Source organism: Ailuropoda melanoleuca, chromosome 5 (assembly GCF_002007445.2).
Source record: "Ailuropoda melanoleuca isolate Jingjing chromosome 5, ASM200744v2, whole genome shotgun sequence".
Taxonomy (NCBI): domain Eukaryota; kingdom Metazoa; phylum Chordata; class Mammalia; order Carnivora; family Ursidae; genus Ailuropoda; species Ailuropoda melanoleuca.
In genome coordinates, this window is record NC_048222.1 from 19,068,129 (window position 1) to 19,091,005 (window position 22,877).

The window sequence follows — 22,877 nt, forward strand, 5'->3', positions numbered from 1 at the left end:
CCTCGCTCCTCTATCTGACACTACACCTTCGCGAGGAATGTTTTTTAGTGGACCAAGCAAAAATCATTACCCGGAGGAGTCTGGGCGAATGGCTCCCACAGTTTGGCCAGTTAGGCTAGTTTTCAATGATTCGGTCAAACAGCAACTCTCTTAGCATTTGGCCTCTCGGTTTTACTGCCTAGTCAACACCCAAAAAAACGTACGAGCACATCATACTCACATTTGCAAACCATAAATGTATCGAATGTGATCACTGAATGCCGAAACGTGAAGAGGAAAGGCCGACAGCCAGACAAGAACTCTGCACCACAGCCCGGGTGGCTCGGTCTACACGCGGATGGTAACTGCCGGCAGCCCCTCCACCCTCTGCTCTGGTTTCCAACTCACTGTCCCCTGACTGCACCCCATTCTAGAAGGCAAGGCCGGCTCCTTCCCTGGTGGCCCAAAGTGCGGCAGAGGCAAGGCCCTGAGGAAAGCACTTTCTCTGTCCCACCCTGCTCCTGCCAAGTCCCAGGCCTGCCCAGAAAGCCCCGGGGGACAGGGCTGAGCGTGAAGAGCCAGCACCGGGCTCTGGGGAAGGCACTCCCAGTGCTGAGCCACTCCCGTCCCCAAATCCAGAGGAGGGGCGCGATCCAGGGTGATGACCCCAGACGCCAAGTGGCTTCCTCCATCTTCTCGAAGACATCTCAAAGGAGGCAGAATCAGGAAAGGAAGTGAAAGGAGGCCCAGGTGCCACGGTGGCTTTATTTCCCCCCCCTAGTATTTCTATCAAGTTTCTGTTTCACTGCCCCCCTCGTCTAAGGGGTATGGGAACCTTTTTTAATGAAATTCTGTGGGAAACACAACAGGTTTGATTAATGACGTGTCGTTACAAGCTAACTGATAATAAAGGCCTCCTGAAAACATCAGGTTCAGAACTCAATCCATTTTGAGTGAAGCTACGTATGCTCTGTTCACAGAGTTAAGTATCTTTAGAGACTGTCACTCATTACTTGGTGAACTCTTATGCCTAAAAAATCATCTCTCCTCCTGGTCAAAAAGGCAGGTAAGTTCAGAGAAACTTCACTTCTGCATTCCTAAGCTGACTATTCATTTGTGACCCCTCCTCAAATAACATCTCTTACGAAAGGCTTAGTTACTATTCTCTCTGCATTGCCAAGTCATTGAAACCTGAAGCAAACTACTTCAAAATAAACTCAACTAAAATCCTTAAGTTATCATTTATAACTCATTTCTATTTTTTTTTAAACGATCATTCCTAACATCTGTAAAACAAAGAGAAGAGAAGGTGCTGATGGCAGTCCCCTTTCCAATCCAACCTCTCTTAGAATCAGAATGGTAAAACTGCTTCAGAATTCTGGAAATTATGTTTGGAGGGTTTTTCCCCTGGAAACCTTTGTGAGGTCATTGTTCATCCGGAGTAACCACCGCCTCTGATGTGTCCTGGGGAAGCCTCACCGCGGCTGAGGGCACCAGGCAGGGGAGGTGCTGGTCCCATTGTACAGACAGCCACAGCCCTGTCACTGAATTCAGGAGACTCTAGCCACATGCCACCTCAGGTCCACCTAATAAAAGTAATTCTTACTGCCTTTGTAAAAATCCAGTTTTATTATCTGCAGAAAATCCACCCCACATGGTCTTTTCTGGGCAGTCACTTCCCCAGCCCTGCTCTTTCCCAAGTCGGATATGGGCTGGTTGTACAGCCTCTTTGGAAGATTCCCTGGAGCAACTCGAAAAGGCTATACAGGCTTGAAATCAAGATTCCATTCGACACTGTCTGAAAATGCACAGACAGCACCTAAAACTGAAAGAGAGTACCTGCTCCTGGCCCTGACTCCTAGAAAAACACCGGGATGATTTTCCTTCCCATCATATGGCGACATCAGAAAGGAGGCAGCTTCTGGGGGGTGGAGCAGTGCAAGAACATTGTTGTCAGAGCCCAAGAACAGTGTGCTAAGAGGCGTCACTACTGAACAATTACTAAGCCACTAACACCCTCATTTTAAAGAGAAGAAAATGGAACCTCAGGAGCATGGAGACAGGAGGTTTCTGAGGAAGGTCTCACTCCACTGGCAGGTCCCTGCCTGCTGCTCTGTCTTGAAGAAGCTTTCGGGATACTCAGAATTTCCCTAGTTTTATGGTCCTTTATCCTTGATATGAAAGGACAGTAACATCTAGCCTCACAAAGGCTTTTCTGTTGGCTTCTACTGATTAAAAAGAAAGGAAAACACTGCCTGGGCGCATCATTAAGTCCCCTCCTAAGAATATGATAAAGTAAAGAGACTCTGCCCATTTTACAGGTGGAGAGACCGAGGTATACAATGTAATATCTCTCCTTTAACCCTAATCAAGGCTGGGCTGGGTTTAGAACCTAACTAGTCACCTACCCTACAAATCCAGCCCTCGCTCTAACAGACCACACGAAATTAATTAGAAGGGCTATCGGAGATACTCCATAAGGCCTGATGAAGTATTTCTCATTCAATTTACTCTTCCAATGACATTCCTGCCTTTGAAATAATGACAACCAGGTTGGGTGGGGACCTCCGGAAGCATCAGTAGGGAGCAGGTGGAATGAAATGTGTGCTCCTAACCTGCTGTAGAATGGCCCCCAGATCTTCCACCTACACCTCGGTCCTGGAGTTGGGAGAACTCCACGTGCCCTTCAGGACTGATCTAATTGTTATTTTCCTGACCTTAGACCTCAGAGTTATTCACATGTAGGCTCTATCTTCCTCTAGGGCAGGTGCCTCTAGGAGCTATTTCAGGGGGTCCACTTATTCATATGCTCATCAAGCATCTACAAACCAAGTAAATTGTACACATATATGTACTATTATTTGGCAAGGGTATGAAGATGCTCTTGTAATTAATTAACATAAATTCCACGAGCCCTGTTGTTTTTAGGATTTTTTTTTAAGAGTCTCTCTTTTTTTTAAAAAAAGATTTTAATAATTCATTTGAGAGGGAGAGAGAGAGAGCACAAGCAGAGGGAGAGGCAGGAGAGGGAGAAGCAGACTCCCACTGAACAGGGAGCCCAATGCGGGGCTCAATCTCAGGACCCTGAGACCATGACCTGAGCTGAAGGCAGATGCTTAACCATCTGAGCCACCTAGGCACCCCTGTTTTTAGGAACTTTTGGTCAGAGCCTACCAACAAAAGTTTTTACATTAAAACCGGTCCTTATATTGGAAAAAATTGGGAATAACTGCTCTAAAACATCCAAATAACGTGACATTGATGAAAGCAAAATACCCACTTAAAAACACAACCAGAGGTAAATTACATGTCACATCATATGGAACATTCACAACACAGTGTCCTATATAGGATGGAAAACATCTTCTTCTCAAGACACTCTGACCTTTTAGAAGGACTTTTTGAACTGCTCAATATGTTTTTCATCAATGACTAATTTGTTTAGAGTAATAAGATGACAGATCATAACTAATCAAAAAATAAATATATTTTGTTCTGTTCAGCGTTTTCCTCTTTAGTATAGATCAATTTCTGATTAATTTACAGTAAAAATTTTAATCCTAGATTGGTTTCACTTAACCTAGGAAAATACTCCTCCCTCCTTCCCACGGTGAATGCCCAGGGAATGCTAAATAATGAAAATGTCAGTCTCTGGCCCTCCCACCCAATTGTGCCACATCAAAATAATGTGATTTTCATGTCAAAGGATATTTAAATACATCAGCAAATACTTATCCTATCACATTAAATCTTTAATAGATTGGTATAAAGGCATGTGCAAAAATGGGCTTCTTATTGTCCACAAATGTAATGAATTCCACTTTTATGGTAAGTGTTTATGCATCACATCAGCCATCTAGAAGGACACACACTAAAGTTATTTGTGACTCATGAAAGTAAATTACTTTCTCTTCCTTTGTGCTTTACTAGACTTTTCCTCCTTTTTGTTCATTTAGAAGTTTCTACGGTGAGCAGGAGTTAAATGGGCAACAACATAACACAAATCTAATAGGGAAGAACAATTTCTTGAGACTTGGGAATACTTCCTTTGCAATCTGAGTGACAGGATGACAGGAAGTTTTATGTTCTTCACACTCCCTCGTATTATTTACAATAAATATGAACACTTTATAAGTGAGAAATGTTTACGTAGTACTGTGATTCTGATTCACGGGCTCTTGCTCGGATTTACTCACTAACATCCTCAGCAGGAATAATGGCGGCTCCTACACGAGCATCCAGACAATCCCACCGAGGACAGATCTCTGGGAGTCTGGACCTGGTGGGGTTGCTGACGTGGAAGAGAACCTAAGTTCCCCCCAGTCTTGCCCCTGTACCTCTCCAGGCCTCAGGTTCTTCACCTGTAAATTTAGGGGGTGCAAGGGGAATAACTGGACAAGGATCCCTCAGGCCCCTTCCAGTACAACATTCTGACTGGAAACAAAGCAGACACCAATATAATTGAATCAACTCTTGCTAGTCAGAGCCCCTTGCCTGGAGTAGATTTAAACTGATTTCACCGATTTTTTTACTTGTTATGGCTTGACAGAGAGTACAGCAGAGATAGGAACATCCGATTAATAAAATTAAAAGTTTCAGGGGCTAGCAAATTTTCAGCAACCGTGCCCCAAATGAAGCCATATGCAGACGAGCGATCGGAAACACGGCCAACGCAACGCCACTCATCCAATGTTTACTCTGTGCCAGACACTGGCTAAGTATTTATAGTGTTTTATATCATGCCCTACGATCCCGTGACATAGATCTGATTACTCCCTAAATTTTACGTGTGTAAAAGTGATCTGTTAAAAAAACAAAAGATCTGTGCTGCGAAGAGCAAAAGTTGTTCGTAACTGTGGTGTGACTACGGGCAAGTCACACAACTCTGCCTCACGGCCTCCGCCTGTAATATGGCTAACAGAAGCCTGCCTCACTCGTCCGTTCATTCACAGAGTATTCACCGGGCACCCAGACATGCCAGGTGCTGTGGTCTGGGCTTGGCATCATGGATGGAGAAAACAGATAAAAAGGACAAAAAACCCACAGTGGAGTTTGTACTCTAGGATAAGGAAAACACATCCTCTGTGCCTAAAACTCTAATGGGTGCGTGATACACATTAGTTCCTCTCCTCCCCCTTTAAAGAAATGCACTGTTAGAAAACACATCCAATGGAAGCCATCAGCTTTAAGATGGCCCCAAAGGAGAAATTTCTGCTTAAACAAATACAGAAGAGCAAAGATTAAGAGCACGTGTACTGGAGGACACCGGCTGGGGCTCAAATTCTGACTCTGTCTCTTAGGGTTGGAGTGCCCAGGCAAACGATTTAAATGCTCTCAGCCTCGGCTTCCCCATCTGTAAAATGGAGACAACGATGACCTCACAAGGTCAATACACAAATTAAATGAGACAAAGCACCAAAAGCTGGGGAGCAGTGTCCTGTATACTATGTCCTGGTATAATTAGGACCCTCTCTTCAAACCCCATCTTCTGTACCTGCAAGCTGTGAATAATGACACCAGCATGGTACAGCCGTTGTGCGGACTATGGAGACAGTGCATGAAAACCAGTGACCCCCACTGGCACAGGACAGCTGGTATCTGCTTCTTCAAAATGACTAGGGAGACAGAAGAATGGGAAGGGGACAAGAGTGGCATCCCCACGGCCAGAGCTCAAAAGGGAAAGCGCTGGGGAGGCTACATCCGGGTAGGAGCCAGGAGGAGCGCTTTGCTCCGAACACAGGTGCGGAGTGTGTCCACGGACTGGGATCGGACGCAGGGGGCTGTGACATGACAGATCCCCGAATCTGCATCAGCGGGGGTGGCATCTGGCGTTCGTGGGTTATGCAGGCTCTGGCTCCCGGCTGCCTCTCCTTCAGGCCCTTCCAGCCTCACCCAAGGGCCGAAGAGCGAAGGAAAGGCTGCAAAGGGCTTTAGACTTGGCAGGTTTCTCCAGGAAGGCAGGTTGGCCATGAAGGGTAAACATGATATGGGAGAGTTATCAGTAAAGCTCCTCCATCCAGACCACCTTTCCTTCCCCCAGTTAGGGCAGGTGAGAGCATCCCTGCTCTCCTTTGGGCTGTGGCAGACAGCACCAGTTTCTCTCTGTCACCAGGAACCACGGAAGCCGGCCACAGACTTGAAAACCGGGTTGGCGGGGTGGGGTTGGCAGACTGGCTCCGGTCCCTGGGGCCACAGTGCTCCCAGCCAGGTGTCCACACACCACAGCTCAGGGCACACAAGTGCCAAGAAAGCCTTCCGGCCCCACCTTCAGTAAACCAGCACCAGTAACGTACAAACCCATGTGTCCGCATTGTAAAGATGATACAGAATTTCAGCGAACAAGCCTCCGAGACGGACAGGGTAGCCCAGAAGCATCTGAACTGAGCCCTTCTACAAACCAGGTCTCTTTCTGCTCCCGGCACCCTCCCTTCCACCCATCACCCCCCTGAGGGCAGCTCATGTGGAGCTGGTAACTAAGAAGTCAAATATTAAGCCAGAGTATGTGATTCAGCTTTTAAACAAATCTATGGCTGTAAAGAAATAAAGCCTCCCTGTGTGTATACATCACGCCAGTGGCTTTAGGCACTCCCAAGATCCTGAGCACCGCTCGGTTCAGCCTGTACCAGCTGACATGCGGATGTACTCTCTGCCTTGGGCCACAAGGGAACAGTGAAGCAAGCCACAGCAGCCACCCAAAGCACAGACACGGCCACGCTCCCCCTTCTGAGGTCTCCAAAGCTCGGGCCAACCTGTCACTTCTCTGCTCAAAACCTCAGGACTCCCTCCCTCCCCTTCTGCCCCACCCGCCCCAGAGAGCCCTCCGATCCTACCATCTCCCACTACGAGGTCCTCAACCCCAAATTATCACCCGAAATTCCAAACCCCACCTGCCCCTTCCTGCCTGAACCTCAGCCCACACTTCGGCTTCTTCCGTTAGCCTCAGCCTTCCATGGGTACTTGGCCCCGGGTCCACACTGCAGTGTGAATGCCTTTCATATTGCAAACCAAAGGCAAGAACCACCATGCTCCACCATGCCTCAACCCAGTGTCCTACACACAGGGAGTTGGTCCAATCAGGGATATTTCAGGTACATTTTGAGGCATTCAAATACCATGTTCTGCTCAAATCCAAGCAAAGTGTTAAAGAATGAAGATGAATGAAATCAAGGTTCAGAAATGCCGGCTAGGAGCTCTCCAGGTACCAAGGTATAGTGTGATTTTGTGTAACAAAAGAATGTCCCTTAAGACTGTGGAGACAGGCCAGGACAGAAAGCTTCCCAGCAGTCCGAGGACACTAGCTGCACGACCTCAGAAACAGGAGCACCCGTAAGCCTCAGCTTCCTGTCCCTAAAAAGAGGGGAATACTACCTCCCCCTCATCCATGGAGTAAGGCATGCGACCACCCAGCACAAGGCTCGGGGCGGACCCAGAGCATTCCTTCCCAAACCAGTGCCCCGACTGTCACACAAGCACAAGGAAGATACCTCCCTCCCGCCGCATTCCCCTGCTGGAGGGGACCACCAGAGCAGACCAGCACCCCACTTCCTCCAGCTCACATTTGGTGCAAATGAGAGGCCATGTTCAGAGACAAAATCAAACACAGGAGGTGGCCCACAGCTCACAGCATTGTAACCTAGAAAATCAGTTTTAGGTGACAGAAATTATTAACGTTAAGGTCTGTGTTGTGTCCCACCTCCCGAATTGAGGGGGCCTCCCCACATTTTTCACAACCCTCTTAGCTCCCTCAGTCCAGGAGTACCGGCTTTGAAATGTATCAAGCCACACATACGAAATTGGACGTGGCTTCCCTAGAGGGCGGAGGACTTTGAAACCTAAGAATAAAGGTAATATCGTGTCCTTACTGTAGTGAAAAATCCACTGATGGTCTTTGGGACCTGCTATAGGACTTCCTACACACACACACACACACACACACACACGCATGCACGCACGCACGCACACAGGGTTCGGGGGTGTTAGGCCCTGGGCATCCAGGGCTCCCCTTCCCGGCTGATGTCATCCTCAGAGAGGGAGACGGAATCTGGGCAGAGGGCAGGAAGCAGGAGGGGCAGAGCAGTTACCTGGGCGCATGCACATGCTCGGAGGACCCACTAGCCCGCCCTGCTCAGGCGGCTGCCTCCTGAGGAACAGACAATTTCCAAGAGCAGCTCTCAGCCCCTGAAACCTTCACCCCCAGGTCATCCAGGACTGCACAGTAGCCAGCCCTCCACCTGCTCCCTCTCAGAGCCCATTCACTCCCAGCTGACAAACGGGTGATTATAATTATAGCAACAGCAGTCCCCTCTGACTCCCCGTGTCACCCTCAGAGGGAAAAGAAAGGTGTCTCTCTCCTCTAATTCCGCTACCTGATAAGTCTATAAGCACCCATGAGTAAAACACAACTGAGGGAGCGGATACATTGCTGACCCAAGTTCTACCTGCTGAAATAAGGACCCCACCACTTTCCGATCATTTCAGCCTTCAGAGGGCAGCCCACACAACAACCTGGGCAGAAAAATCTCTTGGGGGGGGGGTGCATGAAGGGGTTCAGGGGCGGGGATAAATTATTCTATTAAACGCGGCACCAAATTCCAAGTTCATTCTGCACTTGCTAGACATGCCTCCCCCACTGCCTCCTTTTTCTAAAGGGTTAGCAGTCTTCTTTCTCTGAGACACGCCACTCACATCACGGCCCCACTCCGAAGCACGTGATGGCTCACCACTGCCCACACACCCCAGCCCGTCTATTTTTCCAGAATCCCATCTCAATACCCGTCTCGTGCCTAACTCAGCTCAACACCCCCAACCCTCTCCTGCAGCCACACTCTACTTCCTGCCCTACCCTGGCCCCAAAGAAACTGGTATTTCTATACTCTGGGGCCAGGACTGAACAGGGTCCTTCTGCCTAGAAGTCAGCAGCCCCCCGCCTTGGCTCTCCACATGGCCAGCCCTTCACATCTGAAGACATCACTTCCTCTTTCCCCCACCACTTCCCATTCCCCAGTGCTCTGCCTGCCCCAGGGTCCCTGCCAGCTGGGATGCACTGGAGAGTGTTAGGACGTGTTTTGCTCATCTGTGCGCGCCCCCCCACCCCACCCCGGAGCCTAGTACCCGGGGAAAGCGTCCCAGAAGTGAGTACCCGGGGAAAGCGTCCCAGAAGTGATGTCCACTCCCGAGGCAGCGAAGCTGATGGTCGTATTCCGCAGATGGGAAAAGGAGCACAGAGTGTAGGCCTCCTAATCCAGAGTCCTTGTCACTACTCTCCTCCTGAAACTCAAATTGCCTCGGGCTAACTGAGGATGAGGAGGATGGTACTGTAAACAGCAGACAGCTCGGTTGTAACTGGGCTGGTGGCACACAAGGCTGAAATTTTCTATTTGTTACCAATTTCAAAACAATCCCTCTCCACAGACCCACCGGAAACAGGAAACAGACCATCAAGTGCTCATTGCAATTCAAGATCTGCCAGTTCCCATAACTTCCTCAGGCACCCCCAAAAAGGGCAGATCAATGCACAATGGTGACCTCCATCCCAAAATCATCCGAAGGGAGACAGGCCATCCTTCTACCACGGCCCTCCAGTCCACAGGGCTCCTACTGCTTAAAAAGCAACAAAAGAACAATACCTCCCAAAGGCTACCTCCCTTGAATATGGCCAAATTTTAAGATCAGGACAATAATTAGATCAACTGCTGCACCCACTTCACGAGTTACCACAGATCCCCGGGCCTCTTAGGTCGCCAGTTCTGAACCCCAACACCTTGACGCAAAATCCTGAATTTATATAATCAATGACAACACATTATAACATAAACCAACAAGGGACCTATTTTCAAGGCACTGGCCCTTGAAACAAAAACCCAAATCCACACTCGATTACAGAGCTGACGGTTTCCAGGCTCTTCCAAAGTGGCCCACATACTACTCTTACTTTGAAGCAGAGCTCAAGCACTTTCAGTGAGGTTGAAAGTGGGTGTCCAGAAGAAAGAACCTGAGAGACAGGCACGCACCCCACTACCCATCACACAGAGGACCAGCAGAAGCCCTAAGTCCAAAGCCTGCGTGCTTTTTCGCTTTGGGGACATCCCTCACCGTGGGAAAGACAACCTCCGATCCACTGGAACCTCTTTGATGATGGAGACCTGGGGGAAATTCTATCTTCCAGAAAGGTCTGTTCAGGGCTTCGTCCCTGGGTCTTTCCTACAGCGACGGCCCGAGCCTCCGGGGACAGGCACTTCCCTCCGGCTGGTCTGTGAACCAACACCACCTATGCAAGCCTCTCTGGTCTACTGGAACTCATCTTGTCAAATGCTGGATAACCCGCTACTGCCAGAAGCCAGCAACCCTGCAGCATGCTCGTTCTCATACACGCTTCCCCTCCATGGCCACCAAAGGGCTCCCTGCACGTGGCAGATTTAGGGGGATATTTACTTGATGAATATATTGTGTCGTTAGGGGAGGCAGCGTGGGTTCTAGACTCAGGCTGCCCAGTTTGATCCCCAGTAGCCGATGGCCACTCTGGGTTTCCATTTCCTCATCTGAATAATGAGGGTAACTGACCTACGACATCGGGTCAAAGAGATTTTGTGAGGAAAGAATGAGAACATTGGTGTCAAGAATTTCACGGTTACCCTACGTGCTCAATAAACGTTAGATGTTGTTACGGGCGGCTCCCAGTACCCATGCTGAGAGTTTTTCCACATGAAAGCCTAACCATCAAAAAAGGGTGAAAATTAAAGTGGAAGGACTTGAGATTTTTGTTATCAGATTGGAGTCATCGATCAGGATCAAGTCTAGCAAGGGCAGAAGAGAAACTGAAAGGCTTGACTTCTGGTTTAGCTGATTTAAAGCAAACATAGGCGGCCTTGACTAGTGATGTTTCTCACCAAAGGTGGTCTATAACCCAAATGCGGTCTGTTGAACTTAGTTAAATGCACCCTAGGCAGACTCTTCTGTACGATGAATGACCACATCCCAGTTCCTGCTGTCTAAGGGTGCATTTCTCTGCATGCAGCTTTCTAGACAGACACGGGCTGCAACACTACTAGCAGACCCCCCAGGGCTGGCCAGCCACAGAAGCCCTTCCCAAATCCCAGGGACTATCAAGATAACAATGAAATAAAGCTGCCTGGCCATTTTGATGACATTCTCTAAATATAATGATTTGACCACAGTCCCTCCCCAAGACACATACACTCCCCCCACGCTTTTTCTTGAGGATACCACAGCCTGGAACATGACCGCACACCATCTACTCTCCAGCGGACTGATAAAGAGCAACTCGCTTCAACCCACACATCATGGTCATCACCCACATACACATCAAGCACTGCTCAAAAAAGGAAACAAGAACAACAATGGAAATGGGAAGAGGTGTCACCACCCGGCTTCTCGGTGCTTACTGCCATGACATGACCACGTGCGCCTGGGACTCACCCACTCCAAGGCAGGGCAGCCACTTCCCTGAGGAAAAAGTCATCTCTGCAGCAGCTATCCCAACACCACAGTCTTCGCAAGACAACAATGGCTCTGGGTTCACATGGAGGGGCGTATCACAGACAGCCTGAAGAACATCACACAGCCTGGCCTTCCTAATAGCACTGGGAAATTCTCTGAAGAAAGCTCATTAAAATTCTGAAGCATGTATTTCTTTATTAACTTGTTTCACTAACCTCTTCAGGAGCTTTACATAAAATATATTAAACTTTCATCCACTTAATCTTAACACAGCAGATCGTCTAATATACCCAGAAGGTAGCCACCTGGCCACCCAGACACTCCAACACCCCAATGCCTAGGGAACCTAACACCACCGAGCCCTTCAACGAGGGGCAACCGGATGCAAATACACAACTGCGTGAAGAAAAATAAATTACCCAAGAGATAGCTAGCGTGTGTCGTCACCACTGTCTGCAGTTACGGAAGGGTTATCCAAAAGTGAGATTGTACGTGTGTGTCACCAGATATTGGCTACTGAATATACGGACAGCTACGTAGGATATTCTTCACAAGGCCACTATCTAGTAAGCTGTATTGGGAACAAACTTCCTGTTAGACCCCCCACATCCACACCTCACCGTGAGGCTGAAAGACTGAGTTGCTTGCACAGAACCGTAAAATTTCAATTTTTAAAAAATGTGCTTACACCCAGGCTTGGAAGTTTTCAGCATCTCCTGACCACGCTATGTCAATTAGAAAGAAGTAGGACTTTGTGGAGTTTCTTTCTTTCTTTTTTTTTTTTTTACCCTAACTGGTTCATCTTATCAAATACAGGGTTGGAATGAAGTGTGGTGTCTGTTCCAATGGGATTGATGGTTGTAGTGATGCTGAAACACCCAAGCTCCTGAGCAAGAAATGGAAAATCATGTTGATCCCAACGAGGGCAAACAACAGCACTATCTGGGGCCCCATGGGATGTTCGGGTTACCTTGGTCAGGATCGATACCATAAAAGAGAAGCTCTTTGGGACACGTCGGGGTTCACCTGAGGCCCTGATGAGTCATTTGTATAACGTCACAGAAAAGCATTACCCCAATTCAGAAGCATTGCTAACACTTTCTTGCAAGATCACCTTCAGGATGGTGTCCCAGCTCCCACACAAGGGGATGGCCCTGCAGGCAGGTGAGGCAGACAGCGCCCCCCTCAGGAAGCAGGACTTCCAGTGCCGGAGAAACTGAGGGCGGCACCCTGAGCTCTGAGGGTCCCACTGTGAGAAGCAGCGTGCCTGTACTCTGGCTTCTAGTTTTTACCCACTCAGTGGAAAACACGTCACTTTCTATCTTGTCCCACAAAGAAAGATGTGTTTGCGTTGGGGGAAAAAAAAAAAAAGGTAATTAACACAGTAAAAACCCAAGGTCTGCCTGGGGGGAGCAAGGCTGCCATCGCCAGAGGTGTTCAAACACAGGCTAGACAATCGCTCAGTGGGGACAAGCTCCGTTCCTTGTGGCAGGGATTAAATCCTTTCCTTTGACACCCACAGATCTAGTGTAAAGCCCAGCAAACAGCAGACACAAGAGCAAGTTTTGTTTACTGAATGAACTTTGTTTCCACACAGATTACCGGTCAAGCAAAATACGACGGAGTGCTGAGACGCGCAGGGCCTCAGGTGACCACTGAGAAACGAAGAAACACGTTGGAAAATCCGGTCGTGAAGGAGTTCTGACACCCCCAAGTCAAAGGCTCGTGCCCTTTTGAGAGTCCTACCTTGGTTCGCACTCAAAGCCGCCTCCCCTGAGCCCTGTGCTCACAAGTCAAACACATCAAGCATCGCTAAAACAAGCAGAAACTTAAATGCTCTCAGGATTTCGTCGTAGATCTCATCTGAGAAGCATTCAGAAGCTCAGGCCATCTACAAGAAAATCTGCCATTTCCTCTTGGTATCAGGAAATTGAAAGGAAAGAAGGAAGAGGAGGGAAGGAGGAAGCTAGTCGTCTGTTACCTTTTCTCACTTTTTAAAAAAAAATAGAGTTGTACTTCTCAGGCTTTTACCCAGGCCAGGCATGTACATTTAACCAATGAAAACAGTACGTGTAGGGAAGATGTTAGAAGTATTAAAGACCATAAAAATCCCTCTTTAAAGAACAGGGGACATACAGTGTTTACAAACCTTGCTTTATCCAGCATTCTAATCGCAGAGAAAGACACCCCCACTTGACCACTACAAAAGCCAAAGAGACCTGGAAGCCATCTCTCCCTCTCTCTCACCATGCTACCCCCAGCCAGCAGCCAGTCCTTCCCGCCACTAAGATCTCTATCAAAGCCTTCCAGGCTCTCCACCTCTACGGCCACCATATCTAAGCCACTACTGATTTTCAAAATCTGGAGAACTAGGCTCCTAAGGAATCTTGCAAATGGAAAGCAAAACAGTAGCTTCCTTGTCATCTAGTCTATTCTCTACTCTGAGCAGGAATAATCTTTGAAAACGCAAATCTCATCGTGCCATTCCTTGGTCTAACACCCTTTAAGTTCCTAAGACAAATTCCAAATACCTGTGGGCTGCAAACAGTGTGCTAAGCCCCCTACCTACCTCACCGGGCTGTCATTCATTTCCTGTGTCTTCTCCCCTTACACACACACACACACACACACACACACACACACACACACACTGCGTGTCTCTCCCTTTGGTGGGCACACACACCCCCTCCAACCTCAGGGCCTTTGCATGAGCTGTTCTCCAACACACTCTTCCTTCCCTCCACCATCCTTCAGATACTAGCTCCACGGGATGGCTTCCTTGACCTGCCTCCCAGTACCCTCCATCACCGCCACACACAGAGGCTAAACTCTGTATACCCTTGTTCTACACTTCACCGTTAGCACTTGGCACAGAGGTACACGACTTAGTGGTTGAATGGGTGTTTTCCAACCTCTATGAAGCTAGCAACTGTCTCTTGCTCCTACTAGCACTCCTCGTATTCACTGCAGCCTTCACATAGCATATATTCAAATACTAAATAAAAATCAAATAAAGATCTGTAAATGTAAAAAAAATTTTTTTAACACTATGAGGTGAGCAAATTTGCAGGTGAAACACTGTTTTCTAAAAGCAGATGGGGTCTGATACTGACTCCAACATGATAAAATATTTTAGGAAAAGGGGCTGGTGAAGCTTTACTGAACAACGGATAGTTCTCAGAAACCTTATTTTCATGATTTAAATACAAATTAAGTTCAGAGATGTACAAAGTAAGCCTCTTTTAAATCATACTCAGTTTAAAATTTTAAGGAGAAGAGTTTAACCCAATACAGGATTAACTACCCAAGTCATGGGAAACCTGTTTGAGGTGTTCACGAAACAGTTTTATATAATTATCCCTCAAAACAACAATTAAAAGCCCCAAAGTGGAGGAGAAATGACTTTTAAGAAATCTGTTTTCCACAGCAGAGAGGAAAATATACAAGCCTCCTCAGAAATACAACCGAGTTAGACTATTAGATCTGAATCTATCTGCCAGACCTGAGCCTGAACTCTAGTTATTAGGTAAGCACAACAGGACTATTTAAAAGGTAGGAATATATTTTTAATCAGCTAGGATTTCATTGTGTATCAAGGATACCAAGACCTTCAACTATGCAGTTCTAAAAAATTTTTTAAGGTACAAAAGGGTCCATAAGCAAAACACTTCTCTCTGATCCAATCTTTCTGCTATCTCCCCTATTTCTGAAGCTCTATATACCTCTCTTAAAAGAAACTTACACAATTTGAGATGACTTTGTGTATTCAGAAGTGGTTTTTTTTTTAATAATAAACGAAGCTCCCCTAAACAGTGGGACAGTCTTAGCTCCCCTAAAACAGGGGAATGAAATGATTCCTTCTGTAAGTATTATCTATAATCAGCTTCTATCAAATATGAATATTGCGTACACACACACACACACACACACACAAATAAAGCAAGATCTATGACCTGTAAGTTTCTGGTTTGGTATTTTGTTTGAAATCCAAGGAGTAACGGAAAAAAGAAAAGTTAAATTATACACAGACCAACACTCCTATTAACTCATACCACTAATGAAACAAAAGTCTAACTAAGCAGAGAAAATGGGCCCACACGTTGGAGCTCTGAAATGATTTTGGGCTTTGATCTGTGTGCCCATCTCTCCTATTTAATATAAACTTCAAACCGAGAGCCATGAAAAGTGGTTATAATTAGTAAGGGCCCTAGTGAGACAGCTTTTAGTGCAATCAGGCATTAACAAAGATTTTTTTTTCCTCTTTAATTTCGAGTAAATTAAGCTGAGCAAAGTTTTATTTTAAAATTTCTGTAATTCAAAATTATTTTCCACCAGCGTGCACTTAGCACCAAGTCTCTCTGTGTGATGGGTGTGTTAAAAACTCAAGTTTACTTCTGTTTCCTTCTCGCAGTCTGTACTGATATGTAGGACTTAGCTACCAAATTATATGTGCTCTTCTCTAAATACTCTCACTTTTGTATTAGAAAATGGATCCAACAGACATACTATGCAATGCTTGAGCTAGGTATAAAGGTGGAAAAATAAGAGTCGAAGTCCCTCCCTATTCTTGAGGTGGGGAAAACATGTCAATAGGTAAATTATGACAGACTGGACAGATGGGGTAAGAGTTACTCTGGATGGAGGACCAGATTCTCCCTGGTGGTTTCTGAGAGCGGACTGAAAGAAGATCTAAGACACACTGTTTGCTAGAAGTGGATGGGGACAAGCCCGAGTGAACAACCCACGTGAACACCAAGACAGTCAGAAATCATTCAGTGTGTCAGTGGTGCAGAGAAGTGGCAAGAGCTGAAACTAGTAAGACAGCCTGGAAGCTGACGATGAAGGTCCTCGGGTGCCAAGTGGAGGAGTTTGGATTTCTTCCTGTAGACAAAAGGGAGCCAAGAGATGTTTTTCAGCAGGCAAACACCACGTACAGCTTGAGTTTCTGAGCAGAGCGGACGATGAGCTGCAACAGGGAAACACGGGTGGTGGGAAGCTCACTGAGGAGGTGTTTGCGACATGATGAAGACCTGAGGTCAGGGGCCTTGCAGAGCCAATACCAGAGTCTGACTGGAGAGGAGTTTCCGGGGGGGACTGCTCACTGAACTTCGGGACTGAGACGGACCCAAGCAAGGATGGCAAAGTGCTTCCTGGCCGGAAGACTGGGTAGATGGTGCATTTCAGACCACCTTCTAGAAGTGAGGGAGAGGACTTTTCTTTTTACAGGTTACCTCTGGAGCACCTGCAGGAAAGCTGGGTGACAAAAGGTCTGGGCTTGGAAAAAGCTGTAAATGGATAAAGAGGGCAGGGAGCTGCCAGATTACAGGCTAAAGGAGAGGACAGAAGAGCACCAGAATCCACGGCTCCCGTTATTCGGGACAAGATGGCCAAGGTGGCTTCAGAGCAGGACCCTGAGCAAAAGCAGCACAAACAGATGCAGACAGATGCTTACTGTCTATCCCTGGGCTTAAGATGTTTGTGTTTTTTTTTTTTTTTTTTTAAAAAAAAAAAAAAAAGCTACCTTCCAGAGCCACATGTTTCTCTAAGATCCGTGGGAGCCCAGGCCATCTTAGGGGCAACTGCTACCTCCCAGCACAGGCAAACAGCCCTTCCCTTTCTGGAATTCTCTCCCCCTCTTTTCCTGCCTCCTTAGCTCCTCACCTCCTGCCTGTATGACAGAGGCCTAGGGAGTGTGGGCGGGGGGAGAACAAGGGTCAGGCAAGTGGCACCTGTGGCTTCATGATCAGTCCTGTCACTATCCTAGACCTTTCTGGGCCTGAGGAAATTCAGTTTCAAGTTCATATACCACATTCTGTTTCTTTAAATCAACTACCTTTTCACATATGTGAGACCCAGGAGTCTCATGAACACAAAAATAACCAGTGTCTTCCCCCAAGTTCCCTCCCCATCCCTTCCAGCAATGGCAGCAGCCCGCCAGCCACCCCCTCAAGAGGAGATGTATGGACAGAAGACCGGTGCCCAAAGGCTGCCTTGTAAAAAGGGTGGATAGTTATGTAAGAATTTTGCAAAAACTTGACAAAACAAAACAAAGGAAGACTTCTTTTGCACTTACGAGTGCAAAAACATGGACTGTCAAGCGAGTAAAGGCTAGTTCAAACACTTGGGGGGGGGGAGACACTCCACATAACTTAAAACATGAGGGAGAACTGGCAGATGACAGCACCAGACCGAGTTTCCCAATAACTGAAGAAGTGACTCGGAACAGTTTCCCAGTGCCAACGAATCTGGTTTGTTTTAGGAGCAGATGAGTTCTAGAACTTTTATTTACTATGGGGTTTTAAAATATATTTAACGCCACTTAATGCTTTCCCCAACCCCGAATTTTCTGTGAAACCCTGAATGTGCCTACCGTGGTACCTTACAGGCATGTAATGGGAGCTCACTTGCTTTATGAAATTTCAGATCTGCAAAGAGATCACATGCCCTGCACGGAGGACACCCAGGCTACTTGCACACAGGACACAGGCCACGACTACGGTACCTTTAAAGCAGGCTTTCTCAACCTCCACCTACTGACATTCTGGACTGGCTCATTCTTTGTTGTGAGGCCAGCCGGTGCATTGTGGGATGAGTAGCGGCATCCCGGGGCCTCTACCCACTGGAGGCCGGTAGCACCCCTCCCCCGAGCAAGGCAATCAAAAATGTCTCCAGACATTGCCAAATGCCCCTGGGGGCAAACCGCCAACTCTGAGAACCACTGCTTTAAAGGGTGAGTCCAAAGCTTACGACGTGCCTTGTCCTTAAAATCCACCCCGAAGTGAACTTCATTAAGAAAAATCGACTCGTTCTGTTTGTCTCTCGGCACCCAAAGCAAAAAGAAAGTGCTGCATTTCCTCAATTAGAACATAAACCCTAGGCGAATTTTGCCTCAAGTCCTGGAGTTGTGCACAACTCTGGAAAGGAAATCCAGAGTGGATACCCACAAAGCTTCCTGAGCTCAAAATATACCACTTTCTTCCATATATAGATTTTGAGTTTCTGGAACATTTATTATCCTTACAACAATTCCAGGAGGTAGAAAACCTACTGAAAAAAAAAAAGTGTATAATCACATGCATCAACAGAGATGTGCCAAAGGCTAAAAAGTTTTTTTTTTCATTGCCTTACATCTTCAAATTCAACACAAAATTATTGTAAAAAGGATCTGGTCTCATTTAAAACACAAAGACAAACACATATTTAATGCTCAGTGTTCTGAGGCTAATCGGACTTTAAAAAGCAGGTGTCATACGGAGCTTGACTGGGATTAGGCTTATTACCAGCCAGAGTGGAAACTGGCACAGCTGTAAAATGGGTTACTATACCCGCCTAACCCCTGCCGTGTCTGCTGCTCTCAGGATAAAATATGAATCTCCGTTCAAGGCCTTCACAAAAGCAGGGTGAAGACTTCGTCAAAGGTACACTCTCGTGAAAGCTGAAATTTTAAAAGTCATTACGCCACTAAGCCTCAAACATTCTTTTGGCCATCCTACCCCACGGCCTCTGAAAAAGGGGGGGGGGAGGAGATACTAAGCAAGCCAGGGGAAAAACAAATAGAGCCATTTAAAAGCTTTATCTAATTACCCCCACTGAGACTTTTTCCTTGCATTCTCGTTGGCTGACAAAGAATTGGGGGTGGGGGGTATTCCCTGGGCTGTCTCTACCTTATCAGGACCACCCGCCCTCAGGGAGTCTGAAAGGCCTCAGGTGAATCCTGCAAGGGCAGGCAGCACCCAGTCTCCCCAGTCTTGGAGACTTTACAGAGGCTTTCGAATTCTCTTAGCATTACTTGCTTGAATCACACTGAGCAAACATCTCCACCCTCTCCCACTTCTTTTGTCTGAAGCACCTACTCACAGGCCGCCACCTTCACTGATGGGCCGATGGGCTCACTTGTACCCTGGAGGACCATTAGAAACAAGACGCACCAGGAACTGGAAGGAACAGTCCCCTGAGCCCTCCTCCCAGGCTTCCCTTGGTCTCCACCAACCCAAAGGGAGCACGGCCTCTGGCTCCACTCCACGCTGGCTTCCCTTCATGAGAAGAGCGAACACCCTGAAGGTGACCACAGACCCCGAGACCAGCACAGGCAGCGACACTGTCCCACAGGGCAGGGCAGTCAACGTAAAAAGTCTGTCTCCCTGACCCCCCACCTTCCTTGCTCTGCGACCTCAGTCATGGTGAAAACACAGCAGATGTATTTCCTCTCTATTCTGCCTTCTTTGGGAGTGGGGAAATTAAAAATAAGTGATGCATTTCAGAAAGCACATCGTATGCCTCTCTCTGTCCTTCATAGGGTGCACCTTTTACCTCGGATCAACGGGGAGGCCCCCGGGGCGTGGAAATCACAATCTGACCCCTGCTTTGTGAAGAGGGCCGTGGCTCTTTCTACTCAAAAATCACTTCCTAAGTCTGAGGGGGAAGGCGAGAGGGAGAACTCAAGTACCCTGCCCCCTCCCAAAGAACCCGTCCAATTTCTTAATTATACCTGGATATAAAAAATGTTACTCAACTTTGTCTGTTCAGTAGGTCAGATGTACGGGAGCGAATCTGAGGCAGGGAAACTTCTGACTTAGAGCAGGCTTGCCTTTCAACCAAGAGATGATGCTTACCAACCACGGCTTCAGTTAAGAACCGTTTTATCTCACTGCACAACTTCAAGATCCTTAAACCCACTCACAGCAGAAATGTTAGATAAATCACACTTAAAAACATTTTTTTTTAACATTTGGTCACCCTTCCAAAGATACTCCAAACCTAATACAATTATTTTCTAAAAGGTATTAAAAACTGGGCCGAATAAACTAAGATGGGGAGTTGGAATCCTATCAACGCCTAATCTAATCTCAGGCAAGGGGGAAGACGACCATTGTCCTGTTATCAGGAGGGAGTATATCGCATACTTTCTATCGATACTATATTACATTTCTATCTTTCTAATGCAAATCCGTTTAATAAAGAGTAAAGGAAGACATCACTTTGTGGATGAGCTAGATATTCCAAAGCAAAGTCACCAATCTGCTATGAATGAATGAACTACGGTGATGGTGCACACGTTTATTCTCAGGAAGGGGAGGTTCAACCTGAACACATGGGTATCAGACAAGAAAGTGGCCCAGACTAGCTGCCATCTGACACCAAAGCTGGTCAGAGAGCATGAACTTCAATTAAAAGACACTCACAAAAGAAAAGAGAGATTATTTAAATATGATAACAAAAACAAAACAAACTTAACAGCCTACTACCTTCCTAGGTCAGAGGACAGGGAGGATTCAGAAATTAATTAAATCTACTAAATAATGTAAAACAGGGAAGGACTCCCTTTCAAAAATGCTTTGGTTAATTTTAGCATCCTTCTGTTTAGCTGCTTAGCAACCCTTATCCTATGACCTTTTAAGCACCACCTACTTTTCAGAAGGATAATGAATAGAAACATCAAAAGGATTCACTTCTGACTGTTTCTAGTGAGCATGTTTAACCAATTTTTGTAGAAGTTAAATTTATATTAATTATATCATACAAAATCCTAAAAGGGTAGAATGTTTTAACGTCCTTAACCAGGAATTTTCCTTTGCTGAAGGTAGTAAGTGATGTTAACAAGTGAGCATGAAGACAGCAAGCAAACACTTCCAAACTGACCTGAGGAAGTGGATCAACACAGCAGTTTAAAATTGAAGAGTAAAAATGCAAGCCACATCATGGCAACTAGCTATTGCCTGACAATACAGCAGATAACCAATAAACAACTTGATCAGATGCACACTAACAAGGCAGGTTTGTTTTCCCTCTTCAACATTCTATACCTGTGGTGGATGCAAACAAGATCTCAGCAGTCTGCCTGAAGATACCTAAAAGAAAAGACCCTTCAATCAAAAGGTCACTTGCTGGATGATATAAATAGTTAGGAATGGATACACCACCTGTACCAGCTGAGTCAGACCCATCTTCCCCATCACATAACAAATACTTGTCTGCCATAAGGGCTGAGGCTCTGAATTTCTGATGAGAAATGAGGTAGTTACCTAGAAAACCCCAGAGAACGATGTGCCATGTAACAGTAAGCATCAGCAGCATTTACCATAGAACCAGCAAATCCATTAAAAACAAAACACCCCAAAATGCAACCTGCTTAGCAGTATTTTTTAAGAACGATAAAACAGTGCAAGTTCATTAACAACCTAAAATGGAGCAGAAGCTAAACAAATAACCAAATCAAAGGGCTCTCCCTTTCTTTTGTAAAAGTGGGGGTGGGTGGGAGAGAAGGTGTTTTTTCACACATTTAAAACTTGATAAAAGACATTCAAATGTTTAATTCATCAGTGTAACCAAAGCTCAAAACACATCAAAGCAGGATCCAGCAGCGGGTACCCAGAAAGCTCCCTCCAAAATGCAGAGGTAAAACACAAACAAACAAACAATAACAAAAAACCCCTAACATTAGTGGCTCACCGCTGCATAAATTATTTGAAGACTAATTTCGAACCCATTTCTTCAAAAGTTCTGTGTAACTCTTGAAGAAGCACAGAACTAAATGTTTAAGAAGAAAAAAGAAGTTTCAGCCAGGACTCCAGCCTGTAACTTAGACTTCCGGGTTACACTGTGTCTTAGAACCATACCTGCCTACTCGAAAAAGCACCAGGTCTAGAGGATGCTTTTAAGGGCTATGGGGAGAAGGAAAAAAAAAAAAAACAAACCCTAAAACTAACAAAAACCATTCTTTGCTCTGCAGTTCCCTTTTCTCCACCTTCCACTTCAACTAAACTTATTTCAGAATACACTCATGCGCATGCACAGACCACTTCGTGTCTAAAAGAAAAAATATCTCGAAAATATGGGATGCACATTAGCAACTCAGCCTTTGCAGAAATCATCTCAAGTCTCCTCTTCGAGACCGAAATACCTCGCTATTTCCAGCATCCCTATCCAAGAGACAAACTTTATTTCCATTGACTTTTTAAAAGGCTAGGCTTAAATCTAAACTCTAAAACAAGCACGAGGCTTAATTTTTCTACTGATGAAAACCCTCAGACAGGTTTTTCAGCATACCAAAAAAGTTATATTTTTTATTCACCCTTCTATCTCTTTGCATCACCACCACCATCCCCCCAAAAAGAAGAAAAAACTCCAAAGTGCCCCGAATGTGTGCTGCTGCTGGCTCTGAAGCCGTGTAGAATTTCGTAATGGAATGTGAACTGCTCGTCCGGATCTGGGCTCACGTTCTATCTTCTAACCAGTAAGGAGCGAGGGAGGGCAAATCTGCTGAGCAAGGAGAAATACTTTCCTCCTCTTTTAATAACCCATCACGGATGCACCACGGACGCTGGACGCGAGCTGCACGCGGCGCCTGTCAACCGGCCCGCCCGCTGGCCGGTCCCCGCGACCCCGGGGTCCTCGTGCCCCCTGCGCCCCTCCTCTGCCCGGGGCCGCCCCCGACCCCCCCG

The 22,877-nt window shown here is 46.5% G+C and overlaps 1 protein-coding gene across 5 annotated transcripts in view; it reads right to left on the reverse strand.

The window, feature by feature from the left end:
* Positions 1-22,877, reverse strand: part of RREB1 (ras responsive element binding protein 1) — a 126,096-nt gene that overhangs the window by 101,650 nt on the left and 1,569 nt on the right. The window lies entirely within an intron of this gene.